This window comes from Polistes fuscatus, unplaced genomic scaffold (genome assembly GCF_010416935.1).
Source record: "Polistes fuscatus isolate 324 unplaced genomic scaffold, CU_Pfus_HIC Scaffold3, whole genome shotgun sequence".
NCBI classification, from domain to species: Eukaryota; Metazoa; Arthropoda; class Insecta; order Hymenoptera; family Vespidae; genus Polistes; species Polistes fuscatus.
This window is the reverse complement of record NW_025113107.1, coordinates 15,338,430-15,361,161: the sequence shown is the minus strand read 5'-3', so window position 1 is coordinate 15,361,161 and position 22,732 is coordinate 15,338,430. Positions and strand designations below refer to the sequence as shown.

General features: G+C 32.9%; 1 protein-coding gene and 2 long non-coding RNA genes across 11 annotated transcripts in view; 2 read left to right on the top strand and 1 right to left on the bottom strand.

The window, feature by feature from the left end:
• The window catches only part of LOC122520159, a 123,878-nt gene that overhangs the window by 25,535 nt on the left and 75,611 nt on the right, over positions 1-22,732 (top strand). The window lies entirely within an intron of this gene.
• Positions 1-22,732, bottom strand: part of LOC122520155 (small conductance calcium-activated potassium channel protein) — a 143,845-nt gene that overhangs the window by 48,527 nt on the left and 72,586 nt on the right. The window contains exons 1-2 of one of the 7 annotated variants that reach the window (XM_043640164.1): positions 17,144-17,231; positions 12,849-13,212 (exon numbers count right to left, since the gene is read on the bottom strand). The exons of 2 other annotated variants lie outside the window; for them this stretch is intronic. The gene's annotated coding sequence lies outside the window, so the exon portion shown is untranslated. Of the gene's footprint in view, positions 1-12,848; positions 13,236-16,551; positions 17,096-17,143; positions 17,232-22,732 lie in introns of those variants that run through there. 4 more of the 7 variants (XM_043640161.1, XM_043640160.1, XM_043640162.1 and 1 more) reach the window with 4 other exon arrangements.
• On the top strand, positions 17,186-21,109 carry LOC122520161. The gene is made up of 2 exons (XR_006304459.1): positions 17,186-17,260; positions 20,699-21,109. It is a non-coding gene; the product is annotated as an uncharacterized LOC122520161 (long non-coding RNA).

The window sequence follows — 22,732 nt, the reverse complement described above, 5'->3', positions numbered from 1 at the left end:
AATAAATTTCTATAGAATATATATCGAGTTAAATTACTTGCGAACTTAATACGATATTTTATAATCAAATTATTTGATATTGAAATCATATTTTTAAATAATTATTGGGTTGGTTCCTAAATAAATGGCATATTTAATTATGTTATTTTTTATTTATAATATTACTCTTTATTAATTTCAATATATAATTACGAATTAATTTTTCAAACTTAATAACAATTTTGTTTTCATAGAATTAAAAAGATGATTTCTCAACTTCCATTTATTTTATAATTATTTGATACGATCGTAGTTTGTTAGATTTATTTATAAAAAAAGAGGGACATTTTTATTTTGTAAAGATTTTTGAACGATCTAAACGACGATAGATTTAATATTCATCGATGAATTATTCGAGTTATTTATCTTCCCCTATCCGTTAAAGAAACTTTCAAACTCGATATCGGTAAGTTGAAGAAAACGGCAAGTTAAATGCAGGATAGGAGATAAGCCCTTATCTTTCGGTGAAAAAGAAGTAGAAAGAGAAAGTGGAAAGAAAGAATTATTGGTGATAATAAAAGGAGAACATTCTTTTTCTCTTTTTCCTATTCGCTTAATGTTTTTACCGACTCACGATCGTACCATCCATGTTCGCTAAGGCGAGGATTGTCAGAGACAATATTTATTATTACGACGATAGGCGAACTAGTAGAAAAGTTTTAAGGTAAGAGGTGTCGGGATAAGGAATGACTCTCGTTGTCGGCAAGTCGAGTAACGTCCAAAGGATCAACCTCGATTCGGACGTCCACTAAAATAAGTACTTTACCATATATACAGTCAAAACTATCCTTAAAATGAATTAGATGATGCGACATTCTTACAACTTTAATAATGTTTCTTTCCCATTTTTGATGGATAGATTATTTATATGTTTATAAATGAAATATTGTGTCTACGTGTGTGCATGCGTATGCTATACTATATATTTTAAGAAAATATATTTTATTTTTCAGGTTGACCACATAATTTTGCGTTAAATATAATTACGAGGATTTTTTATTTGTAAAAATTATTTCTCATCTTACGATCAAAACTTTTTATACAGACTTTTTATAGCAGACTAATTTATATTTTTATTTTGATGATTTATCTAAACATAGAAATAGATATTCCGTTATTGTAAATTTTTGAAATCCTTAGGACAAGTATTATCCGATCGTTTGATATTTTTGAAACAGCTTCTATTATCAAGTTGCGAGATAAGGGTAGAGAATGGTAGAATCAACGAGATACGAAATAACGTTTAACGAGCATTCAAAGGTTGCATTGAACGTCGTGTCGAACGATGCATAACGAGGACAATGCCAACGGTCCGCGAAATGGCTCTCTCGCGTTGTAGAAAATCGAGACTCGCGCGATTTCACGCGGAATTCAAAGCCGAGACTATTTATTCAATTATTCAACATTATCTATTATGTATATACATCCTTAGATTTTATTATTAAATAATACCTTTAATACCTTTTATTAAAGACTAGTTACGAATCTTCTTACGAATTTTCTTTTTTTTTTTTTTTTTTTTTTAAATTATTATAACATATATCAATTATTTATTCGTACTTTTAGCTAAACCTTTTGTAACATTAATTAAATTTTACGCAAAGGCGTTAGTTAAAAGGGGCGAGTCAAAAAAGTTCGCGAGTGATTTTAAAAATCAATTACTCTTCCTTAAGACTTTTTTTTAGGCAACCTACTCTTCTTTTTCTTTTTTTTTTTCTTTTCCGTTCAGATTTTCAAACTACAAAGCGTGGAAACTTTTTTGCAATGCGAATAAAAAGAAGAAAAAAAAAAAAAGAAAATTAGTGTAAGAAGAGTCTCGATAGGTAGTAATTGATTTTTAAAGTCTGGTAAAAACTTTTGGCCCACTTGTAAACTTTTGACTCACCTTGTTTGATTTGATGGGAATTATGAATTTTATGCCTCTTTTTTTTTTTATAATACATCACGAAATACACACACGTACGTATACATATACACATATTCGCAAGATAACGGTTCCAAAAACGAATTGTATATTAGATAAGAATAATTTAACGTTTTAAGGGACACATAACAATAATAATATAATGTCACATGTGCGGAGTAACGAATTCTTTTCTATTTTTCGTTGAACTGAATGTACCGACATACTTACATCGAAAACTGATTTATCGAATAAAATGTCGGTACGTGGCTGGAAATCACAAACGATCCGGGTTCTCTTTTAAGTCTCGAATGAAAGAAAATCCACGCTCGATATACTTCTTTCTACTTCGAGCTTAACCTGTTTGCGATGTATCGACGAGTTTTCATAAAGTCTCTCTCTCTCTCTCTCTCTCTCTTTCTCATTCGTCCATTTTCTTTCTCTCAAGTTCGATTCGCCAAGATGCACGACGGCAAAGAAGATAAAAGAAAGGAAAAAAAGAAAAAAAAAGAAAAAAGAAAAAAATATCGAGAGGACATTTTCTTCATAAAAGATTCGCTTCCTTTTATTTTATTTTTGTTGTTCTTGATCGTTTTTTTTTTTCCTTTCTTTATCATTTCCTGCATAGCATCCCCTTTTTGTCAGTGCTAATGGGGGTGGTATCGTAGACATAATGCGCTCTTGCAACCGAAGCACTTGATGCGCTACGATAAATTAGAGTTTTCAAAGTAATCTCTTCAGTGTGAACACTTAAATGGGGTTTTCGTGTAACGAAACGATACCACGATGAGGGAAAGAAGAAGAACCAGTTGTACATATGACTCTCCCTTTTTTTCCTTTTTTCTTTTTTCTTTCTCTCCCTCTTTCGACCCCCCCCACCCCCTACCCACTATCTTTCTCTCTCTCTCTTCTCTTTAACTTTACTCTCAAAAGTACTTTTCCTATCTTTTCTTTTTTTTTCCTTCCAACTCTCTGGCATGTCCAATGTCATTATGGTTTTTGGAATTAAGAGCTTCCTAGGACGTGATTTCGTTTTGCATTTTCTTCTATCCTTTAGATCTCTCTCGTGCACACTCACACACATACACGCAGACTCATATTCAAAATGTTAACTTGTACTTTTATATCTAATTCGTGATTTTTTTTCTCTCTTTATTCTAATTATCCTTATAATTGTCTATGTAAAATTTTGAATTATTATATTTTTTCCACTTAAATAACTTCCAATCGTATAAACCAATTAAATGAAAGTAATTAGGGGTATACTTATTGTATTAAAAAAAATTTGAAATATTTTATATTATATATTGTTTCGTATTTAATTATGCAAAATTTAATTTGTATAAGTATATACAAGTTAAGTTAAAAGTTAAGTTGTTTGTTAATAAATAATGAAATAAGTCTAGACACACGATCTAATAGTTGATTAAAACATTGTAATGTAGAGTCACGGATAATAATGCATTCAGTGAATAATAGTAGTTCATTGACGATGAGAATGCAAGCATGATACATATAGATGAGTAGAAGTCATCGTTGCAACCTGTTACACAAAGCCCAGGCAAACGTGCTAATTATTCTAACCCGGAAGGTTGTGTCACGCATCACGTGAGTATAATTTCGTAACTTGTAATCCCTTTTCTATTTCAAAGAGAAAGAGAAAGAGAGAGAGAAAGAAATTAAAGGACAGAATGGTGAAATAAAAAATAGTAGGTCGTGTTATTGGGAAAAAGATAGGAAGAAGGAATAGGAGGATAAGGAGGAGAGGGGATGGTAACTATGGTAACCGTGATCTCTATATTATGCTTTGATTGGTTAAGATAATTTTAAACTTTTCTCCTTCAGGATCTTCGGCCTTGAGAGATCAAAGTTCGATCTCGAATTTCATTAATCAAGACGACAAGACTATTATCTTTCTTTTTTTTTTTTCCTCTCCTCTTCTCTTCCTCTGTTTTTTTTTCTTCCGTTTTTTTTTCCTTTTCTTTCCAAGCAAACAGGTCCTTCATTATTCGCATTTTAAAATTCTTTTTTACGCGAGAAAGAGAGAGAGAGAAAGAGGGAGGGAGGGAGAGAGTGATCGAGGGTTTTTATTCAAATTAACCGTCAACTATTTTTATCTTTCGCGATTCATTGGAGGACGATTAGTTTCTATTAAATTCGATTGTAATTACAAAATTTCGATTAGTTGAAAATATTTTTCTTTTTAAGAATTTTTTAATTTTGAAAATGTCGATGTTTAACAGCATTCTATTTGTCTGAGAGAAACATAAAGAGAGGATGCTGCGTTTGGCACATTCACAAGAGAGAAAAAGAGAGAGAGAGAGGGAGAGAGAGAGATAGGAGAATCGATAGAGACAACGTTCACATTGACGTTTTCGTTCGTAGCACGTATGCACATATTTCCTAAGATGTGTGCTAGATAATGCATCGACAGCAGTTCCATAATTAATGCAAGCAAGACAAGACAAAAGGGTTCAAAGGGTCTCCATGAATCTCTTGTAATTTATCGGACGATATTAGATAGCAATTAGTTTCATTTTCTTTGGACAACAGTTTCTAATAGGATCAATCATTAATTAATCGCTTTGTTAGAAGCAAACTTTGAATTTAATCTTTTGATTTTATCGATCATGCATACGATACGATACGATACGATACGATACGATACGATACGCCGAATAATTATTTTCTTTCTCTTATGTAGTAATATTTTTTCTATTTTGTTTGTCTTTAGAATTTTTAAATAGAGAAATAATTTTGTTGTTTGGATATTTTTTCGATATTTAGATGAGAAAAATTGTTGATAAGAAAATAATCGGTGTAACTCGTATTTGTATGATATGAAAAATGGATAAATGAATTGTTTGTCATTTTCTTTGTTTGTAATATTATAAAATATATGAGAATACGATTTTTTGCAGTTTACAATTATTCATATAAATATATCATATATTATTAATCAATTAATTATATTCATTATTTATATATTATTCGTGTATATCCACGAATTATGTATTTTTTAATCGGTGAAAAATTGAACAAATTTTTTTGTCACTCGACTTATTTCCCTTTAATCTCGGTTCGATTCTACGCAAGATCGTTTTACCTCGCCTCGCGATAAAAGCATAAAAGTTGAAATATCGAGCGACAAGAGAGCGAGTGAAATAGAGAGAGAGAGAGAGAGACGAAATTCCGTTCGAACTAGGAATTTTCACAAAGTACAGAGGCACGCCCATATTCGAGAGACACATTTCGTATTCGTCCTGTTTCTCGCAGAAAATCGTATTACGAAAAATCACTTATTTTTTTTTTATTGCCTACAATACATCGGGGGGGGGAGGTGGGGGTGGTACTGTATAATTTTCCTTTTTTTCTTTTTTTCTAGTAACTACAGTAACAATATTTACAGATATATATATATAGTACGAATTTTCTTTACGTCTCTATAGTACGAATTTTCTTTACTATTTTTTAATGTACAATAATATAATATTATTCAAATGTAATCTAGATAGTTTTAACATTTATCGGCTAGTAAGGTTTTCATCTATCGCTTCGGAATAAAAAAAAGAAAAATTAATTAAATAATTAGCATTTTGTTAATTATTTTACAACGCGTATTCGATTCGCGTTTTCAATTACGAAAAAGCTAGAGCTTTAGAGAAAAAAGAAGAGAGAGAGAGAGAGACTCGTCAAACTGTATTCTTCGTTTTTTTCTCTCTCACAACCTGACGATCTTAATTGGAAATAAAATTTGTTCGAAAATTCGTCTAACTTGGAGAATAAGAGGAAAAGGTAGAAAGAGAGAAGGAGAGAGAGGGAGTGTGAGATGCAAGAAAAAAAAAAACCTAATCCTTTAAAGTCCTTAACGAATTTCATTAAATCGCGATCAATCGATTCTGTCTTGTTTCCCTTCTTCGAGAAGATCCCACATCAAGGATTTCTCTCTCTCTCTCCCTATCCCTATCCCTTTCTTTCTCTCTTACTTACTCTTTACCGTGTATATTAAATTTTCCCTATAATAATCTCGTTAACGAGCATAAGCGTTTGGAACGACGGTACGTATCATTTAATTCTCAAGAGAGATATTTTCTCTCATATATTATATTTCGCGTACTTAGACTGCTTAGCGGTTGGTCTTTCTCGTTTCGTTGCAATTTCATACTAAATGAATAAATTTTCATTTGCAAATGGTACACACGGTATTTTCAAGTACACTTACACGTACACGCATATACACATTTCGTTAAGAATTATTTTTTGCAATTTGCTTATGCACTCTAATATTGTTTTTATAGTACAGGGAAGGGGATTGGGGGGCCGGCGGGTATTCCTTTCCTTTCATTTTAATCGAATGTCACAAAAACGTATTTGATAACGAAAAAGATTCGCGGAGAAGGGGATAACTAAAAAAAAGAAAACAAAACAAACCAACAACACAACAACAACAAAAATGAAGAAGAAACGAAGAAAAAAAAACCTATAACGAGTCTGTCGTTGAAAATGACGAATACCGTCATCGAGGATTTCTGATAGACGGGAGGGGGGGTGTTATTCGATAGAAACGTGTCGTCGGAATGAGATAGAGTTAGAACCAGAGCCAATGTGGTTAAAAGTTAGTGGAAACATTTATTATTCACTCGAAAGATTCTCCACTTTTGTTCCAGTTTTTGGCGATTATGCTCATCGCGAGGGCGGTAACATAATATTTCTAATGGAATTGAGAAAGAGAGAGAGAGAGAGAGAGAAAGTAAGAAAAAGAGATAGAAAGACAATGCACTTTGGAAAATATATAGGAAACGTTTAAGTGGAATAAGGAAAAGACAAAGCATATGACTAGCGTGACCAATAATTCGGTATATACATTTCTAGTATGCTTCGCGTATCGTAAATGAAATATCTTTCGAATAATTCTATATTTCTTCTATTTTCTCGAAAAGATTGAAATTAAAATCGGTTCGAATCTGCTATACGGTGCCGTCCGTTCCGCGTGTATGTTTTAATTTGTATTTTTTAATAGAAATTTGATATACGTTTGATGTAAGAAAATATTGACATACTATGCTATTACTTTTTTTTTTTATTTATTTATTCCTTTTTTTATTTTTTTCTATTTTAACTCTTTCGTTATTAAAAGCGAGTACAGTTATCGTATACCGAAGATCATTATAGTGAATCGACAATATCCTGCACGAATTAAATAATTTTACGTTAATCTAGTACATCTTGATATTCTCTTGGTAACTAACGTTCTATATTTTTATACATATATTTATTTATTATTATTTTGTATATTAATTTGATATAATTTAATAAAGAAATCATATATTTGCATTATCTCGCAGAAATTTGTAACATGCATGCATTTGTGCATGGACATTAGTAAAACGTTAATATTGTATTTCTAATTTTTTCTTTACATAGATTTTATTTTTCATTTAATTCTAATATTCTCATCTTTAATATTTAATATCTTTCTTTCAGTCCCGTAAAAGGGATAATAATAAAGACACGACAGTATATTTAATATTTTTATCATATATTTAATTTTAATATTACAAACATATTTTTTTCCTTACGATGAAATAATATAGAATTATATGATATCATGATAAAATACTTTTATAAAAGCAAAGTAATAGCATATTCGAAATGTACGTGCACTTGTCGCAGTTGAAATTCCCGCAAGGAAGGATAATTTGAGCTTTGACCGCAATGATGTGACAATTGTGAGTACATTTATGATCAGGATCGTAACGAAACAGTCATTTTGCTTTAATTAACTTGAAAATTGTCACTACATTACTCGGTTCTCCAAATGTCTTTGAAAAATGTATTAGATTTCAAATAAGTTAATAACGATTGTTCTTTTTTGTCATATTTTTGTTCTCTCTTTTCTGGAAATTCAAACTCGTTGAATATCCGAGTCAAGAATAAAAGAATTTTCATTAAATATGAGTAAAGTTGGATGAGTAGATAGGATAGTACGATGGTTAATTTAACCTGTAACTCGCGAAGAATCTATTAACACGGCATTGTTCGATGCTTTTGTATCCTTGCACGAGAATTGAAATTGGTTGATAGCAGGTTTCCTTTTTTTCTCTTTAACTCTCCCTTCCATTGTTCGATAGTAAATAAAAAAAAAAAAAAACGATTGATAGAATTAATCCCGAATAAATTCAATATTGTTTCATATTTCTCTTTTGTATTAATTATTTTCGAAGCTTACATATCAGTTGATTAAATTTTTGATTGTTGTTTTATTCTTCCAAAATAATATATTTTTTTTTAAAGTAAGATTTGATCTCTCGCGTATGCGTTCATCAACATTACACGTATATATATTCGTGCATAGAATCGAATTTGGGTCAGTAAATTGCATTGGTGTCATGACCAATGAATATTGCTTAGGAATTCAGAAAATGTTCGATGCAATCGTCGCCGAAGCAGCTTTTTCCAGCAATTGCATTCTTACGAGCAGCATTTCCCTTTGTTTCCGTTGCCCTCGAACGACTGAATGAATATTTTCCTGATAATACACGCATGTATACGGAAACTAGACGAGAATACGCATATCATTATCATTACTCTGCAAATCCTTCATTTATTCTTATGATTTCAATCTATTATTTCACCAGATTTATTTCCTACCATTTTCATGTTCATTCTTTTTCCCGAATAAAAAGTAAACTTTCATTTCGGACAGTAATGGGAAAAATATGAATAATTCAGTGTTATACTGATTATCCTTCTTATCATTTCTTTTTCCTAATATCATTTTAAAAGATGATATGCAAGTAGTTCCTGCATATCATTGCGTCGACATTTTTACATAAATTTATACGAAGTATCACTAAAATGACTTAATCAAGAAAAAGTAATCAATATTAATTTATTAATAAAATTACAATAATATATTTGTCATTTCCAGTTACAGTATTACTTCAGAAAAGTATAAGCTCGCAATATATCAATACTTCAAATATTCGATATAATAAATAATATATCATTTTTTTCGATACGGTTAAGCTATTTTTAGGACACATTTTTCGTAAGTTTTTCAATGATACTTCGTACTCGATTTATCGTATATCGTAGGGACGATGTAATACTTGAAAGCTTTTCATGTTTCTTATCATCTTTCTTTCATTTTGTTTGATATTATTTTTATTTTATGCTAGACAGATGAAACACTGGTGAGAGAATATGGTCTGGTTAACACCTTTCAACGTCAAAACGTTTTGCATCGTAAATCTCATATACCTAATATATCATATATGGTTTTAAACCCTTCTCTCATTCTTCATCTCTTTCTTTCTTTCATTCTTTCCATTTCTCTTTCTCTTTCTATCTCTGCGTTAAAATATGTACATATTTAATCGAATGCGCTTGATCGTCCTACATGGAAATGCGATAATTTACTTGGACGCCAGAATGTCTGGGGAAAGGAGTTTACGAAATGGACAAAACTGTAAAATGTGATTCGTTGATTTAGAGACGATTTGCCGACTCGGCGTCGTTATTATCGATGAGATAGAGAGAGAGAGAGAGAGAGAGAGAGTGAGAGAGTAGTGGTAGTAGTTGCCATCGTTTAATTCAATGGCGTGCAAATTCTTCGATATTTTTTTCATGAATTTTATGCGTAAAAGGGTAATGAAATTTTAAGTCATCGACTTTTTATTCACTTTTCCAAAGTCAAATCATATTATTATCGTATTTGTGATTACTCATTAACCCCTTCATGCAACGTTACGTAAATTTCAAGACGTATACTAATTTAATTTTCTTTATTTACACGCGTTTATTCTTTCTAACTCATATGATTTTATTATTTCAAAATTGATCGTCGGTTTTTTATCGTAAGTTTTATTTCTTTTCGTAATAATTTATAGTGTAATAATTGCATTTGTTCGAATAATAAGTAAATTGTCAATTTCTTAAACGCGAAGACAACAAATAATTTTTCATATTTTATTCATTCAATTATTTATATTATATCAATATTTTAAAAAGAAAAAGTATAGCAGAGATATCAACATCATTTTGAAAGTTCTTTCTCGATTTTATCGTGCACTTTCTGTCAAACACTTCGTTTATTAAATATTTCATTATAAAAATATAAAATATATTTTTACGTTGCGATTTGTTAACAATTTTACAGTCGTTTAAAGCAAACGTTCGTTTTAACGCGATCGTTCGATTGAAATTTGATATTCTTTCTTTTTATTTTTGCCATTCTATCAGGAAAGAAATAAAAGAGATAGTAATCAAATATAATACATATATAAATCACTTGATCGTTATCGAACACCGGACGTAACTGTCGGATATATACTTTCATCTAGCTAGCTCTTACCGAGCTTTTTCGAAATAAAACTAATTCTTTCGATCGATCGATCGGTGGAGTCACACCGTTTAGTTCTCGTTTGTCTTGTTACCGGAGATGGGAGAATTGAATGGCGAGTACAGCTAATTCTCCAACGTTTAGTCTTATCGATCGTATTCGTTTAAATTTCCCCCTTGCGGATTTTTAATGAAATTTTTTTGGTTTTTCTTTTTGTATCCTATTATTTCACTTTTTTTCTTCATTTTTGTAAATTCGTTTATCAAACAACACTATCAATTTCTCAACAGCTTCATCGAATTAATAAAAATTTCGAAATCAATTTTTCCTGTAATGGATGTTCTAATTGTTTCGACCTTGATTTCAACAAGCGGTGTCGAGGTTATTCCACGAAACAACTTTTTTGATTTAACAATTAATAGTAAAAATTTGATTTACTTTTTTCTTAATGATATAGTAACTTAATCGCGTTAAACTGATTCGAAAAAATGTTACCTTGTTGGCAATTCTTTTAAAGTGCTTATAATAAATCTTGATATGTTATGCACGATAAAACTTAAGAATGGTGTAGTATCTTAAATTATCCTACTCCAAGGGGATCCCTTTCGATACACTCGCTGAATTGTGAGTTCGAAACCTTTTGTGAAAACCCCTTGTATTATAAAAAAAATGTCATATTTGTCCCTCGACTTCGATTGGAATTTTTCTTTCTTCTCCACACGGTTGGTTACTCGATAGAAACCGTAAAAAGAAAAAAAGCAATTTATTGTTATTGTTCGCGATTATTATGGATGGTTTTACCCTACTTGCATAGAAAAATATTCTTTCTGTTTTAGATTAGAAAAAGAAGAATAATTTATGTATAAAAAGAAAAGATAAGACAACACAAAAAACAATAAAAATTAGAAAATAATGATAAATTAAGCGATGATGCATGGAACTCGAAGACTCTTGAAAAGGTTCAGCTGTTTTCGTATTGTACGAGTGACTTATTCACAAGGGCAAATTCTATGAATGTGGAGGAGGGTTGATGCTGCTTCTCTTACATTCTATTCTCACGTATATTTATAATGCTCCGACACGAGTACGTTTTGCTTTGGAATGCGTATCTTACTACTTCGAGGAATGCAAGTTATTTTTTCAACTTTGCGATGAAATATCTACTTGTAGTCCTAAGATTTCATTATTCCAATAACACGAATGGTTATATCTATTTGTTTGTATTCTTTTTATCACAAAATTGGCCAAATATTTTTTAGAATCATTTTCAAAATTAATCGTTCATTTGTTTTTTTATTTCAAAGTTTTTTAAGATCGTTATTTTAAACTGTGAAATGTTTGGCTTATTCTGTATTACGTATTCATATTTAAAAATTCGATTAATGTAAGAGGGGAAGTAATATGTAGATAGATACCAACATTAAACAAATATCGCATAAAATTTGTAAGATTTTCTTCCTCTCATAGGAAGTTATCGCGAGAGAGAAAGAGAGAGAAGAGAAGAGAAGAGAAGAGAATTTCTCGTAAGGATAAAGTGGGTCGCCAATTTCGTCCTGTATATGAACCTCTTTTCGGCCTCCGAGTAGTAACCGTGGAGAAAACGTGATCGGACTGGAAATGTTAAGCCTCCATAGCTGAGTCAACGCAAATTACCAAAAAACTTGGCAGAAAATGTGATATCTTTTTCTACTTTTTGAAGCCTTACACTAGCCAATTCTTTTACTTTTGTCTTATTTTATTTTCTTTTTCATTTTCTTCCTTTCTTTCTTTCTTTCTTTCTTTGGTTATTCGTACATATTCTTTATATGGGGGGGGGGGGTAATATTTTCTATATTCTTTATATAAAATATATCTATATAGTATACACACACACATGGAATAAAGTTCTTTGAAAACTATATAGGTAAATAAATACCGACACTGTTACACATTCATAGAACACGTTTTCAAAGAATCGTGGTGACAATTTTAAGCGAGTCCAACATTGAGCTCTCGAGATAGTTAAGAAAATTGAATAGAGGAACTCGTGGTTTTACCTACTAATAAAATAAGACTTGGCAAAGTAGACGAGGAAAGTTTCGAAAGGTCGAACGAGAGCGTGAGTCCGCAAAGAAGCTTTAATAGTTCCAGATCGAGTTACTTGATACATTTGAACGATCCCTAATTTTGATTTTTGTTCACACTGATCGTATTGTTCATTGAATGTAATTGATCGATAGTTATTAAGGTATTCAAATGTTTCTTTTCGATTTTGTATTTTTATCAATCCTTAACAAAATTACCAAATATATTTCAATGATTTTTACTCTTCAATTTTTATCTCGACTCGTATCGAAGTTTTTTTTTTTAATTAAAATAATATTTAGATCGATTTTATTTTCTGGTATAAACATTTGTTTTTGAATATTTTTAAATTCTCAATAATGTTATTAGATATACTTAAACGATATTTATAATCACAATTTTTTTTTCTAGTTTAAATTTGTTTAATTTGTCTTTTGGGAACTTTAGTAGGATAATTTTTGTTGTTGTAAATTTCATTATTTGTAGACGTTTACCAACCTTTTCAGTAACATTTACATCCGATTCTCCTCTTCCTCAAGTTAGATCCGGCGAATCTTCGAGATCGGTATCACCGCTAGGACTTGAGTCAGTTTGTTCGTTGCAAGGATGCACTTGCTCGTTGAACACAGCGCGTTCCTTCGACTCCATAGCGATGACTATTCGTTCGTCAATGTACGTGAATTCACTCATGATCGAACTATTTATTTTTGGATCGCACACTCACGAATATAACATAAATATATATATAACTTAGGTATATATATATACATACACTTCTTCTATTTCGAATATTATTTTTTCCTGGCTGTTCTTTTTTCGAATCGAAAGCTCTGCCAGTAGGTGTACGTTGATGATTTCTTTTCTAAAAAGAAAAAATAACAATGTCGAACGTACTCATCGAGAGATCTCGTGCGTTCGTTCATAAGTTTCATATAATTAAAAGAAATTTTATATGCTGAACGTTTGTTCTTTTTATCTTAATAAGAAAAGAAAAAGAGAGAGAGAGAGAGGGAGAAAGTGAGATAAATTGAAATAACGAAAAAATAAAGAAAGGGAGAATAAATGGCTTCTAAGAAAAGTGTTTAATGATACTCTCTTCAAACAATTCGCTAAAATCTCCAATATTTTTCTCGATCTTGCTGACGTGTCGCAATTTGATCTCTCCATCTTATTCTCTCTCTCACTCTCTCTCTCTCTTTCTTGTTCCCTTTCACACACACACTCTCCCTTCTCTTAATGCGTCTTTCCCCTTTTTTTTTTTCTTTCTATTTCCATTGCAAAGACACTCTGATTCATTCTGAAGGGTTCTAAGGAGTGACAAAAAGTTAGGAACTATCTACGTTCCTTTCTAGTTCCTCGAATTCCTTCAAAGATTCGTCAAAGTACTTATCCTTCCAAGGATTGATTCATCGTTCGGAAAAAGACCACTCTGCTTTTTTTTCTATCTACCTACCTATCTATATATCTATCTATCTATCTTTTTATCTACCTCAGTTTCTCACATGTCTGATGAACCTTCGTTTAATAGTAGGAAAACGGAACGGTGTCATCGCGATAATAATCGACGGACGACGAATAATCGATGTGTTCCAATTTAACGAGTAAAAGTCGACCATTCGATAACCTCCAAACGCATAACTCGAAATCATAACTAGACGCAATAACGTTGCTATCTATCTTTCTCTCTCTCTCTCTCTTTTTATTTGTCTACTTTTCACCTGTGAAATTAGTCACCCTCGTATATTTCTCTCATTCTCTTCTCTTCTCTATCTCTTTTGCGAGAATACCTGGTAAAATAGATCAAAACTTGTTCGCGTTTGGTTGTTCATCGTTTCGTTTCTCCATACGGACCTGGACAAACGTTATTGGTTTTTGTTCGAAGAGATATGATGAAGTTTGATTGCGAACACACGTCATTTTATACTCTGCTTCTTTCTCTCTCTCTCTCTCTTTCGTAGAATACAATGAAATTTGTCGTCTTTCGTTCCATGTTTTTTTATTCGAAATAAACTTTTTTCCCCCAAGGTTGAACAGGAAGAATTTTTGTCGGTTTCATTTTTGTTCTTTTACTTTTGCCAAGGATTAAATCGAATTCTTCCAGGGTACGTGGATGTTTCATCGAGATAACAATCGAGATACGTGAACTCAATGCACTTAACTTTGAGAGAACCGACACGTCCATCGTTGATCCCGGCTATACGATTTAGTCGATTCGATGGTGTTGTTTTAACAAAAGAAAAAAAAGAAAAATACAGAGAAGAGAATAGAAAGAGAAAGAGAGACAGAGTGTGTGTGTTCTGTTCGTTTTTAGATCAAATCCGAGCTGGTCCAGCGAAAGGTAAAACGATAGGATTCGTGGTACCGTCGGGCCTCGATAATGGAGGTCCTGATCGATTAAAAGTAATCGTCTTTGGGATGGTATGAGTGTCTCTATCATGGTATTAGCTACAGTAGAAACGAGGAAACGTTGAATTTTACTTTGAAAACACTCAACAACTCGAAATGAACTTCCATTTTGGACGATGATCTTAATCTAAGTCACTTTAGAATAGCTTTTGGGTGTCCCCCCTCTCTTCATTCTCTAGGATGAATTCTGTTCTTCCTTCGCGATTAAAAAGAATAAATCTGGCTAGTTTCCAGTAAGAACTATTCGATATATCTCGATCCTGTCACCTTTGATTTTTTAATACTATCTTTGTTAGTATCTCTTACGAAATTTGAAGATATTTATTTATATAGCGGATAATTAACCATTAATATGACGTTTAAGAAAAATCAAGGTTGCTCATCGTTTATATCACGATTATATTTTCGATTTATTTTTTAGATTTGTTCAACGATACAATAACTATTTGACAGCGCGCAATCGCGCTCGTCAAAGACAGACCACCGTTTCAAATCGATAGCCAGTAAAATATCGCGTACTTACAATTCTTTAAGTATCGTATATACTTACGTCTATCTATTCTAATCAATTTGATCTAATTTGAACTAATTGTAGACGTGTATGATATAATGACAGACATTTACTTATTGGGAAGAGAAAGAGAAAGAGAGATCTAATTTCGTACGATTATCTTATAATTGAATTTTCTTCGAAGGATATAAATATTACATCTATCTATATACACTAACGCGTAATACTTTACATAATAATAATCATTTCCATTCGTATTGCAACTATCATCCTTAATTTCTTCTTTTCCTCCTCCTCCTCCTCCTCCCCTCTTCATCTCCTGTGCATATTACAGTTTAATTTCGCAAAAAGTATTTCAATATTTAATGAAACGTCATAAATCTAATTTCCTTTAGCAAATTACGTGTTATTTCGTTTGAAATCTTTGAGCAAATATCACAAAAATTGGATAATGTAGTTCAAAGGTCACTACGCGTTTTGCGTTTATCTGTTAAGTTACGTAATGAAGTAGTAGATGCGGTGGCAGTAGTAACGGCAAAGCTATGGTCAGCCAATCGTTAGAAAATAAAGCTCACTGATAATGTAATGAAAACGTTACGATTTTATTTTTCTTCATTTTCTCTCTCTCTCTCTCTCTCACTCTTTCTATCTTTTTTTTCTTTTCCACACTTTTCGTCCGCTTATAAAACAATTCATCTAAATTGAGAGAAAGAGAGAGAGAGAGAGAGAGTCCTTGATAAATATAATATCACGTAATTCTCTGGGATGTTCCAACAAATAACAATAAAATACGAAAATACGTTTTGCCTCGTGCAAGGCCATCGAAGATATCATTTTCAAAGAGGGAAAAAGAGGAAAGAATTTATCGAGTTTGTCCTTCGTAACAAGCTTGGATTAGAGGATCTTTTTGATCTTCGTAGGTAACGTTTTTGGATCGAAGGATTCGAACTATCGACGGACAATATCGTTCGAGAGATAAGAAAACGATGCAAAATCAAAAATATCATTTACTTTTCTCTCCCTCTCTTTCTCTCTCTCTCTCTCTCGTTTTCTTTTATTTTGTTTAAATTGCACGAAAATATCTCGGAAACAGAAGAATCTTCTTCGAATTCATTGAACTAGAGTTACGAAATCTTTTTTTTTTATACTAACAGATCAATAAAAAAATCGTGACAGGAAAAAAGAATAAGAAAAAAAAGAAATATAGAATATTCTTAACAAATTCTGATCTCGTCTTTATTCGATCTACATATTCGAATTCCTTTTTTTTACGAATTTACATACCTAACGGTCACGAGGGAAAGACGTCTTGTTGTTCTGTAATCTCAAACGACGAAGTATACGATAGATGATAGAGAGAAGAGGAAATGAGTATAAATTATATATACATATACGTATATACCTAATAAGAACGAACGCACAGCAGATAATCTTCATTCTCGCGAAGACAGTTCGACGACGGAGAAATAGGATTTGACGATTCACGGTGTATATGCATATACAAACAACACGTATTCATATATATATATATACATATATATATTTATATACGTAATAATAATATTTGAGCGATCCTCGTAAATCGAAGTATCTCAGGATCGAGACGATCCAAGTTAATTCCAATAACATAATTGTTAAGAAGAATAAATAATGACGAATGTTATTTCACTTTTTAGAAAGAAAATTCTTTCGCGAGGCCGAACACGTTTGTTTTGAGCGGCAGGCCAGGTGGAACGGTAGCAGCACCACCGGTAGCAGCAACAGTAGCAGTAGCAGTAACAACGGCAACTGCAACAGCAGCAGAAGAAGCAGCAGCAGCAGCAGGAGGAGGAGGAGGAGGAGGAGGAGGAACAAGAATAACAACAACACGAATTACAGGAGCTCGTTGCGGTGGTGGTCGTTTGCGATGTTATTCGTCGTCGTCGTCGTCTTCGTCGTCGTCGATCAGGATTTAGCTGGATTCGTGTAATACCGTGAAGACGATGTCGATGATGTAAGAGATTGTTGAGGAAATAGAAGTTGGTGTAGGTGGAGGAGGAGGTGACGGTGGAGGTGGTGGCGGCGGTGCTGGCGGTGAGGGGGCAGGTGGAGGGCAGTGATCGACGAGAGGGACGACCGAATCCTGGTTCCAAATATTTAACGATGAGAACAAATAATACACGTTGTTCTGCTTCTTCTTGTTCGTGTTCGTGTTCTTGTTCTCGTTTTTGTTTATCTCGTGGTCTTTGTTGATGATAATAACGACGATGACGATGATGATGTTGACGATGATGATGATAATGTTGGTATCGATGACGATGATGGTCGTCGTCTTCGTCGTCTTCGTTCTCGATGACAAGCCGTCGCCTTCGAGTATCTCGTTCTTCCTCTCGTTGGCGGGACAACAAGAATCTCTTCGGTTTAGCAATGGGCCACGATGAATAAGTAGAAGTAGAAGAAGAGGAAGAGGAAGAAAAGGAAGAAAAAGAAGAAGAAAGCATCCTCGTGGCAGTAGCACCGGCAATCCGCGACGACGATACATCTCCTCGAGACATATGTCAATCACTATGTCTATTTTATCCGTTTAATCTATTTTTATTTATCTATATGTCCGTCTATTTATCTATCTATCTATTTCTTTCTCTTTTCTCTTATTTTTTATTGTTTTTCTTTTTTTCGTCCCTCGTGCGTTCGTGTTTACGACGACGACGACGACCACCACCACCACCACCACCACCACCACCACCACCACCACTACCACTAATAGCACCCCTTTCTCTTCTATCTATTTTTCTCGTTCTATTTTTCTTTCTTGTTTTCTCTTTCTCCTTCTTTCCTCCTTTCTTTCTTTCTCTCTCTCTATCTCTTTCTTTAATTTTACGCAACGTTCACCGTTCCCCTACAATCTCTTTCCTCGATAATCAACTTTCTCTTTAACGAGAACTCGCACGATTCACAATAGTTGTTCTAGATCGTAGTAATAGTAGCAGTAGTTAGTAGTAATAGTTGTAATGGTTATAGTAGTAATAGTAATAAATGTTGTCTTCTCGCCGGCGCAACCGGCATAACCACCGGCGGTTTCGCACACGCGTCCTTTCGACTCGCATCGTCGATTCGCGCGATAACACACCACCGTGCTCGCTCACCTTTCGATTATCTTACTTTCTTACACGCTTCGAGATGGGATAAAGAAAATAGGGAATACGATCGAACGAAAAAAAAAAAAAAGACAAATAATAGTTTCAAATTAAACGTTCTTTGGAAAGGGGGTAAAAACATACGCATACGCGCGCAAACGCACTGACACACACGCACACACACAGATGGAAAGAGAAAGAAAAAGGTTGGAAACGGGAAAATAGGAGTTGGAAAAAAGGACGGGGGAGAGGAGGGGGGAGGGGGGAAAATGTAAAGGATAAGAGAAAGATGAAACAAGATTCTAGGATAATTGGACTTTATAAAGAGGATCGGTGTGGGATCAGGCGAGGGACGGGGATTGGGCGAATGGGACCGTGGATAGTGAAAAATATAAAATAAAAAAGAGGAGGAAAATGAAAGAAACGGGTTAAAGGTAGAAAAGGGGAGAAAGAAGAAGGGATGTAAAGAAGATAGCCAAGCGAGACGAAACGAGGCGAGCGAGAGAAGCGTCGGTGTTGAGCGTCCGCCCGCTGTGACGCTCCCGACAGGACTGCGTCGGTCCCCATTTATTCTCCTCCTTACCCTTCTCCCCTTTTATCCTCCACCAAAGTTCCTCCACCACCTCCATTGCCACTACTACCACCCCCGTACGCCCACCATCACCACCACCACCACCCTGCTGTTGCTACTACTACTATTACTACGGTTACTACTACCACTACTTACAACTACTACCACATCACCACCACCACCACCACCACCACCACCATCCCTTCCAACTCCTTCCTTGCTACCACCGCCTTCGACCTCGGCGGCATCTACCAGCGCCATCACCACTACTACAACCACCACCACACTAGAATCATCCTGCTTAGGCTTATATTCCATCTATGAACAAACCCTTTCGTGATCGAGTGTGTAGGCGTATGTATATATATATATAGAGAGAGTGTATTTATGTATCTTCTTTTATCTATCTTTCTTGTGATTTCTTTTCTTTTTTTATTTTTTTTTTTATTTTTCTCCTCAGAATTTATTAACTCGTCTTCTCTGTGTTATATATTTATTTCTGGATTTTATTTATTTATTTTATTTCTTTTGTCTTCTCATTAGGTTTTATTTTTATTTGCTTGGTATATTTATACAGAGGGACAGAGGGAGTTAGGTTCGATTTATTACGATGCTATTTTTTACTTGTCCTTTTATTTTGATTTTTTATTTTATTTTCTTAATGTATTTTCTTTCATCATTTAATGATGCACAGATGTATACCAATTTAAACGTTAATTTTTAATGTTTCTTCTGCTCCCATTCAATGTATTCTTAAATATACAATAGATAGTGATTCTAAAACATTTCACGATCTATATTCGCGTGTCATTTTTTTTTCAGATCTTGATGTTGATTTTCTATTTACTTGACATTTGGTATATCATAGAAAAATGAGCAACACGGGAAAAAGGACAAATTACTATAGTTAATCGATTACTTCGATAGATGACAGAAAGAAAGAAAGAAAGTAAACAAAAAAAGAAACGATGAAAAACAAGAGTCAAGGCAAATATATTTAATTGTTCGTTATATGCATTACGCGGGAACATTGTCTCATTTAAATTTAAACACGTTCTAAATTCTAATGCAGAGCGAAATCGTATGAAAATTTAAATAGTTCAAATGAGCAATCATAAAACATTGATTATCGAGATTACGTGATATAGATTAAAATCAAATTTGAAGAATAAAATAAATTAATAATTAATTGATCGATTTTTCCAAGAAACCTTTTCATTTCGATCGATGCAAAATGTATCTTTCAAATACAAATGTATTATTAATTAGTATGAAATAAGAGAAAAAAAACATGGCGGATTAATATTACAAATGCTTCCTCTCCGGTAGTAGATTGTCTCGTTTTCCAGTTATTCCTCGTTTTCCTCTGAAAATATCAGCCGACGAGACCTCTTACACCTTTCCTCTCTCCCTCCCTCCTTTCATTTTGCTTTATCTTTTCACGAGTCATCCTTTCACGATCCTACGCCATATCGAATCTCTATCGGATTTTCTGATAAACGAATTTACGCCCAACCAATTTCGCATTCGATCAAATATGTGCGTTAATACGTATATCAATATTATAATATATTTCATCGATTATTAGCAAATATTCATACATGTAACATAAATACGCGCATATATTACATTTTTATTTTTCTCACTTACGATGTATACTCATCATCTCTCTCTCTCTCTCTCTCTCTTTATTGACATTCATATAGCATTCAATTGATCATCTTTGATGAATTTGTCGTTTTAGATTTTCACCTCTCCTTCTACGATCACTTCTCCACGTGCCGTAATTAAAAAGGGGCAAAAAAGAAAGTAAGTAAGAGAGAGAGAGTAGAAATAGAAAAAAAGAAAAAAATAACATGATCGAAGGTCTGTGTGATCCAATCGTATTCGATCAAGGTTTCATAGACGATAAGAAACTCACGGAAAGGACGGCTGGATAAATGAGAAGAAATTAAGATCTTGATTTTTTACCACGTCGAAGACTCAAGAAGAATCTCATTGGTTAAGCAAGGGGGTTCGGAGTTAAGGATGGGGTGATCAAGAAATAGAAGAAAGAAGATTATCACGAGATCGCGTGAAAGCATTTTCATTGTGAGTTTTAGTCCGTGTTTTTTTTCTTTCTTTTATTATTGATAAAGGACGATGAGATAGAAGTTTAAGAAGAAGAAGAAGAAGAAGCCTATCGACCAGGATCGAACGCGTTCTTTCCACCCCTCGTTTGACCTCGATAAATATCCCTTTCGCACGTTATCCGTGTCGCACAGTGTCACGCATTCGAGAAATAACCAAGTCACGAAATCGTCCTGTCGTATAATTTTTTTTTTCTTTTATTTTTTTATCCTCCCTCTCTTCTTCCCTCTTCTTTCTCTTTCTCTTGTTATGGTGTCTCTTCGAATATCCTTGTTCATTTATTTTCTTTCTTTTTTATATTTTCTTCTTTTTTTTATTTTATTTTATTTTATTTTATTTTATTTTATTTTACTTTTCTCCTATTTTTTTTTTATCTCTCTACGTTCATCGCAAAAGCTTGGCTCGATCAACGAGATAGAATACACCGTACAATATCTTTCCCAACGATTTATCGGATCGTTATACGAAAACCAAAAAAAAAGAAAAAAAAAAAGAGAAGCTTGTATCTGTTGTATCATTTCTTTTTTTATTATTATTATTATTATTTCATTTGTTTGTTTAAAGAAAGAATACCATTTTCGTAGTATTTATCGTGGAAATAATATAAATATCGATCGAGTCTAACGCTAAATAAGATATTTCACAAACGTATGTTAGCATGTGTGAATATGATGTTTAAAATGTTGGTACTTGGGTGCAAGTGACATTACTCTGAAAATCGTACAATTTCATACAGATACATATATATGTATATACAACGTTATAAAGTATTCAAAGGTATATGGATTCGTTTGATTGGAAAAACGTTTCAACGTGATTTAATATTAATAGGATAGGTTATATCGGTTTAAACGATTATTCGAAAATATTGCTCTTTTGCTATTCGATCTAATCCTAATATTTCATCTAAAATGTTTCAATCTCTCTCTCTCTCTCTCTCTTTTATCTTCGAATAAGATACGTAAATCGGTTAATGAAAAGTGTTGAGTGAAAAATGTGCAGATAAATATGCACTTACCTAGAGACTAGAGGAATAGTTAAAGCGGTAATAAAGCGAACGACGAACCTTCATTTAAAAATGAACCTTAGAGGTGCCCTCTTACTCTCTCTCTCTTTCTCTTTCTCTTCTTTACCATCTCGTCTTATACCTTTTCTATGTAAATGTAACAGGAAAGAGAAAGAGAGAGAGAGAGAGAATGATTCACGCAAAAAGAACGAAGGAACAGTTTACGAACCTAGAACACACGATTTGCATGGTTCGATTACTTTCGTTTTCTTAAGCAAACACATTTTCACTTAATAATACTTTCAATTAAATATTAATACGGACAATAAATAAAGAAAAAGAAATCAAATGTTATTAGGCGTATCTCAATTAATTCGTTGCATCGATATTAAATTATTCATAATTCTAACTTAAATATAAAATGATCGGTCTGCATTTTATAAACACGTCATTTAGATGATTAAATTTATCGACAGTAATGGGAAGTATTTCGAATAATAACGGACGTGTACGATTAATTTTTAAATACATATTAAATTTGTGTAAAAATGTCATCGAATAAAATTCGTTACGTCTGATACACACGAATTTTGAATGGAAAAAAAAATGAACATTTGATATAAAAGTTAATATTAGCAAAGA